This window comes from Bos mutus, chromosome 23 (assembly GCF_027580195.1).
Source record: "Bos mutus isolate GX-2022 chromosome 23, NWIPB_WYAK_1.1, whole genome shotgun sequence".
Lineage (NCBI taxonomy): Eukaryota > Metazoa > Chordata > Mammalia > Artiodactyla > Bovidae > Bos > Bos mutus.
In genome coordinates, this window is record NC_091639.1 from 24,386,252 (window position 1) to 24,393,107 (window position 6,856).

The 6,856-nt window shown below is 41.1% G+C and overlaps 1 pseudogene; it reads right to left on the reverse strand.

Annotated features, from left to right (window-relative positions):
* Positions 1 to 276: 276 nt before the first annotated feature.
* Positions 277 to 6,510, reverse strand: LOC102283754 (DLA class II histocompatibility antigen, DR-1 beta chain-like; annotated as a pseudogene).
* Positions 6,511 to 6,856: the final 346 nt, after the last annotated feature.

Here is a 6,856-nt window from a genome sequence, read left to right on the forward strand (position 1 = left end):
TTTTCCAATGAGTCAACTCTTCACATGCAGTGGCCAAAGTACTGGAGTTTCAGCTTTAGCCTCAGTCCTTCCAATGAACACCCAGGACTGACTGCCTTCAGTACTGGGAATTTCCAGGCCAAGGATCAGGGGCTGAGGAAGCTACCAAGAAAGGTATTTTCTGCAGGAGCAAACCTGCAGAATCTCTTTGTGGATTAAAAGTGCAGGTAACACTTCCATGCTGGAGAACAGCTGAAACAGATGGTTTTTCTTCTTATGAGTGTCATTATATGCACTTCAGTTTAGGAGTCCTGCAGGAGACAAAGGAGAGCGTTGTTTTATTAATTCTACAAGCAGCTTCTTTTCCCCTCCTCCAAAGGATCTCATGCAGTACAAAGGATTAAAGCAGTACTGTAAGAAGTGAGAAAAAATTCCTAAAAATCCCTGAGCCAAAGCTACTTGAGAGAGCTGGCCTTTTACTAAGTGTCAAGAAGAAGTTTAGAATTCAAAATCTTTCTCATTATGTCTGTCTCCTGTCTTGTCATCTCTACGATCAGTTCTAGGAGACCAAGTGTGTGTGTGTGTGTGTGTGTGTGTGTGCACGTGTGTGCTTGTGCCCATGCACTTGCTCAGTCGTGTCTGACTCTTTCCAACCCTAGGGAGTGTAGTCCCCAGGCTCCTCTGTCCATGAAATTTTCCAGACAAGAATACTGGAGTGTGTTGCTATTTCCTATTCCAAGGAATCTTCCCAACTCAGGGATCAAACCTGTGTCTCTTGTGTCTCCTGCATTGGCAGGTAGATTCTTTACCACTGAGCCAGAGACCAAATCTATCTCTAAAAGAAGATTAAAGGGCATTACCTGTTGGCTGAAGTCCAGAGTGTCCTGGGAAACAGAAGGGAAGGTATACGTATTTACAAGATATGGAGGCAATTCTGTTACCAGATTCAATGTCCTCAGACCCAGAGGACAAATTCTAAAATTTCTCTACACTGCAACCCACACCACATGATGCCAGGGCAGAAAGGAGAGCGACACTGAGAACTTGTGACCCATGAAGCTTCTGCCACACAAATCCAGTATAATTTCATCACCCTGGGTCTCTTCCTGCATTTGTCCCAGGATCTCCATCCCTAATCACCAAGCTTTCCCTTATCTCTACAGGTCATAACCTCTTATGTTTCAACTATAAGTAATCAAGGACTATTGATTTCTGGATTTCCAGAAATCCAGAAATCAATAGAGGAAATAAAGGTTTTATACAGTGTCATTGAGACAGAGAACTGAGCAAAGCCATCTTCCTTCTTTTCAAAAAAAAAAAGCCTGTGGGTGGGGCCTCAGCTGCAAACAGGCTCCTTACCTTTCTGATTCCTGAAGTGGGTGAACAGCCCCACCACAAGGAAGAGCAGACCCAGAGCAAAGCCCCAGTTCCACTCATCATCTTACTCTGAGCAGAGTCAGACTGTGCCCCTAAGAAAAGAAGCTAGTTTTAGTGATTTTTATCTGAAATCCAACTTCTCTAGTTGAGACTCTGAGACTGAGAGCTTCAGGAATGAGGGAGGGCAGCTGGAAGAACTAAAATAACTGACCACTGCTAGAGACAAAATTTAAAAATCACACTGAGTAGCTACAAGGTTCAGATACTGACTCACTTCAATATCACAGCCCAGACATAAGGCCCCATGACTTCAATGCCATGATGGATGAGAAGTCAGGGATTGAATGAAGTTAAGTATCTTCTCTTAGATGACAGTAAGGTTGGACTCCTCTCAAGTCAGGAAATGTTCCTACATTAGAGAGGATGTGCCCTTCAAACAACAATGAACTCAGAGCAACAGTATCAGAAGTACAAGCCCAATCTAAGGCAGGGGACGGGTGCCCAGGGCCATGCAGTTACCATGACTTGAGATTTCACAGAGCTTCAGATTGGGAACACCTCTTTTCTCCTTGTCAGGCAGAATTGTCTCCCCTAAGGGTACAGGGATTTGGAGAAACTATCGCAGGATAAACTATTAGAGGATTTCTATCACAGGATATCACACGGCTCCCCCAGTAACCTCAGCTGAAGGACAGGAGCACATGAGCAAATGAACACATGATGTAGGGAGAGAAGACACCTGACACTCAGGGGTAAACAAGCCCCATCCATGGTGGGTGAGGAAACTTACGAGACCAGAAGGCTTCTCACTCCATTCCACTGCGATAGGGCTTCTCCAGCTGGGGTGCTCCAGTTGGCAGGTGTAGACCTCTCCACTCTGAGGAACTGTTTCAAGCATCACCACGGTCTGGAAGGTCCAGTCTCCATTCTGGATCAGGTCTGTGGAGATCACCCCAGCCTCCTCTTCCTGGCCTTTCCAGAACCACCTGACTTCAACATGGCCCAGATAGAAACCATTCACAGAGCAGACCAGGAGGTTGTGGTGCTGCAGGGGCTGGGTCTTTGCAGGATATACAGTCACTGTAGGCTCCACTAGGAGAGAAAAGGCAGAGGGAATAAGTGAGGAAGGCAGAGTAAATCTCCCTGGCTGCCTTTCTGCCCCCAGTCTCTAGTCCCATGCTCCAGTCTTGGCAGACCTTTCTGAAAACTGGCCATGTGACCCAACAGGAATTAGAACCATGAGCCTAGACTTTAATTCTTAACAACACGAGACTGTTAGATTTCAGAGATGTGGAGGAAATTTATTTTGTTTTGTTTTTTCATAGCCCCAAAGAATTATTCATTATTGAACTGATGTGTTTACCAATCTTTGCAAGGTATTTAGGGTTGACTAAAAAATTAGTCACAACCTGTAAGTAGAGAGCTATTTTATTTGGTGGGAATGATAAGGTATCTGAGCCTGGGAGACGGAATCTCAGTGGCCCTGAGAAAACTGTTCCGAGGAGGTGGGAGAGGGAGTCAGGCTATATACAAGTTTGCAACGAAGAGGACAGGCAGTCTAAACACCAAAAATTTAGTGTTATTCTATGTATGGGAAGATGCAAGAATCTGGGATTATTGAAGTCATTCCTTTCATATGCATCTCCACTATCTGAGGCCAGTATCCTGCATATTTACAGAGATAGTTTTGTTTCTTAAATTCCCTTTGAGCCTTCCCACTCACACTGGAGAGCTGAAATCGCTGATGACTGTGACATCCTTAAGTTCCTTGTGTAGAGAGTGGCACTGCTTGTCAGCATGGCTCAGAAATCCACATTTGAAGGGCCTGAATTGCAGATAGCTGTGACATTTCTTGCCCACTCATGTGGCAGGAAATATTTCATTTAACAATAACTTATTACTTAATGCATGATTTCTGGAGCTAGAGTGCCTTAGTTCAAATACTTGCACTGCTTTGCCCAACTATAAATGGGATAATAATACTAATATGTGTATTAGGGCTGTGTGAGGATTAATGCACCTAAAACAATGGCTGGAACTTAGTTTTCAAAATACTTTAGATATTTGCTATCTTCTTTTACTTGGAGAGAAAACGTGATTCAAAGCAGTGTGGATAATTGGGGAACAGCTTGAGGTAGATGGGAAGATGGAGAAAAAAAATTCCTAACAATGCTACACTCATTAGCATTAGAACACTCGAGAAAGTGATCTAACTCTGGGAAACAGGAATAGACAAAGGTGATTCTGAAGCTTTATGAGTTGAGTCCCAAGAAAAGCCTGAGCTCTGAAGGAGAAGGAAAGGAGCAAATAGTCATTTATTTTTTAAAAAAAAGCCACCTGCAATTACACTCAGTTAATCAATTTCTCTCCTTTGCAAAATTAAGTGAAAGTAAAAGTGTTAGTCACTCAGTTGTGTCCAACTCTTTGCAACCCAACGGACAGCAGATCTGTCCATGGAATTCTCCAGACAAGAATACTGGAGAGGGTAGCCATTCCCTTCTCCAGGGGATCTTCCCAACCCAGAGTTTGAACCTGGGTCCCCTGCATTGCAGGCACATTCTTTGCTGTATAAGCCACCAAGGAGGCCCCATTTGCAAAATAAGCAGTCTTTTTACTGAACTTATCATTTTATTAACAGTCTCTCTTTTTTTAAGCTGACATTTGAGCTAAGGGTAGAGTCTGAGATTCATTAATATGTGTGCTTAGTGCCCAAGATGACCCCCACACCACCAGCGACAGTAAATACAATTATTTTTTTTTTAAGGTGAAAACTGTTGGAAAAGCATTTTTATAATAACACAAAATGGCAAATGTAAGACTGACAGCAAATTTTCAATAACAATTTTGCAGTAATTTTATTAAACATAAATGTTTAAATTTCTAACATGGAAAATAACAAACAGAATCAAAATATAAACTACAAACAAGATAAAATACTGAATCGAATACCAGAAAAGTGTTTATTATAATGCACAGAGAATCCATAAAGCCACTGAGAAAAACACAAAGATCTAAGAGATAATAAACTTTAGATAATTCTTAAAGTTGTAATAGATGTTTGCCAATAAATATGTGAAAATATTCAGGAACCTTAAAAATTAAAGACATAAAATAAAAACAAAATGATATAAAATGTCAACTATTTGGCAATACTGAAAAAGATCTAACAAAGGGAAATGTGAGGTAAAATGTTCCCACTATAAAAAGAAGTAACATTAAACTACTTAAATACAACTAGCATTATAAAAATAGTAACATCAGTATGTTAAGTCAGTCAGTTCAGTCACTCAGTTGTGTCTGACTCTTTGTGACTCCATGGACTGCAGCATGCCAGGCCTCCCCAAGAAAAGAAGAAACTGAAGTCGCTCAGTCATTTCCAACTCTTTGCAACCCTGTGGACTGTAGCCTGCCAGGCTCCTCTGTCCATGGGATTCTCTAGGCAAGAATACTGGAGTGGGTTGCCATTTCCTTCTCCAGGGGATCTTCCCAACCCAGGGATACCCAGGTCTCCTGCATTGCAGGCAGATGCTTTATCCTCTGAGCCACCAGGGAAGCATTCCCAAAGCTTGCTCAAACTCATGTCCATCGAGTTGGTGATGCCATCCAACCATCTCATTCTCTGTTGTTCCCTTATCCTCCTGTCTTCAATCTTTCCCAACATCAGGGTCTTTTCAAATGAGTCAGCTCTTCGCATCAGGTGTCCAAAGGATTGGAGTTTCAGCTTCAACATCAGTTCTTCCAATGAATACTCAGGACTGATTTCCTTTAGGATGGACTGATTGGATCTCCTTCCTGTCCAAGGGATGCTCAAGAGTCTTCTCCAACACCACAGTTCAAAAGCATCAATTCTTTGGAGCTCAGTTTTCTTTACAGTCCAACTCTCACATCCATACATGACTACTAGAAAAACCATAGCTTTGATTAGGCAGCCCTTTTTCTGCAAAGTAATGTCTCTGATTTTTAATTTGCTGTCTAGGTTGGTCAGGGCTTTTCTTCCAAGGAGCAAGCATCTTTTAATTTCATGGCTGCAGTCACCATCTGCAGTGATTTTGGAGCCCCCCCCAAAATAACATCTCTCACTGTTTCCATTGTTTCCCCAATTATTCGCCATGAAGTGATGGGACTGGATGCCATGATCTTAGTTTTCTGAATGTTGAGTTTTAAGCCAACTTTTTCACTCTTCTCTTTCACTTTTATCAAGACGCTCTTTACTTCCTCACTTTCTGCCATAAGTAAAAAAAATTATAATTTTGGAAGGTGATTTCAAAATCATTTCAACCATGTAAAAATAATACATCCTAAGAAAACCAAAAAATGAATAAAGTTAGACCTAAAAGACATTTCAGAAAGATTGGCAGGCAATTCTTTACCCCTGAGCAACCAAGGAAGCTCCTACCTTCTAAGAGCATAAAATTTAATGAAAGTGATGGACAAAACCAACCAAAAGAGGATTAATTTTACACGGGAGTCAGAAATGTCAGAAGAAAAGTGTGGAGTTCTAAAACAAAGAATACTTACGTTAGATTGTCAGAAGTTCCTGAAGAATGACATTTAAGATGTGAGCTAAAAGGTTATGTTGATATGAGCTAGAGGAAGAGGAGGTGTGTGTATGTCTGGGGGCAAAGGGAGGCATATTTTAGGTAAAGGTAATAGCATGTGTAGAAGCTTAAAAGAGATGTACTTCTCTTTGAAACCAGAAAAAATAAAAATAAAAGCAGTTCACTGAAGCACAGAGATTGAGGATGGAGACTGAAAGATTCCACTAGAAAAATCACAGGAACCGAGTGCTTAAAAGCTTGTAGGTGATGTTAGAAATTTGAATTTATGCTAAATGTAATGGGAAGCTTCTGAATAGTTTCAAGGAGATTAAAACCATGATCTCAATGCACTTCTACCTTTTCTGCATTTCCAAATTGAGAAAACCATATTTTTTTAAAACAACAAAACAAAAGTACTTTGTGCCAGAACTTGTTTAGCAAATCTGACCTGCTGGGGTGCATACTATGTCACTTTAGTCGTGTCCAATTCTTTGTGACCCTATGGACCATAACCCCCAGGCTCATCTGTCCATGGGATTCTCCAGGCAAGAATACTGGAGTGGGTTGCCATGCCCTCCTCCCGGGGATCGTCCCACCTCAGGGATGGAACCTTCATCTCTTGTGTCTCTTGCATTGGCAGGTGGGTTCTTTATCACTTGCACCACCTGGGAGAAGTCAAATATGTCTCAGAGCTCTTAGAGGTTACATGTGCTTCTGTAGTTTTAATATACACTTGTTAAATATACATATATGTATAAATATATACACATATTTTATGTTTTGTCTTTATGTTTAACTGAATTGTGAAAATGTCAGGAAGAGTTAAACAACTCTTGTTAAAAGTGCTATAACTAAATGAAGCCCTCTGATAGCATCAAAAGAACGAAAAGTAGAATTACTGCAGAAATTTGAGGCATTTTTCTGAAAATGTGACTTGTAAAGTCAAGTTGCTGAAAGTTAAG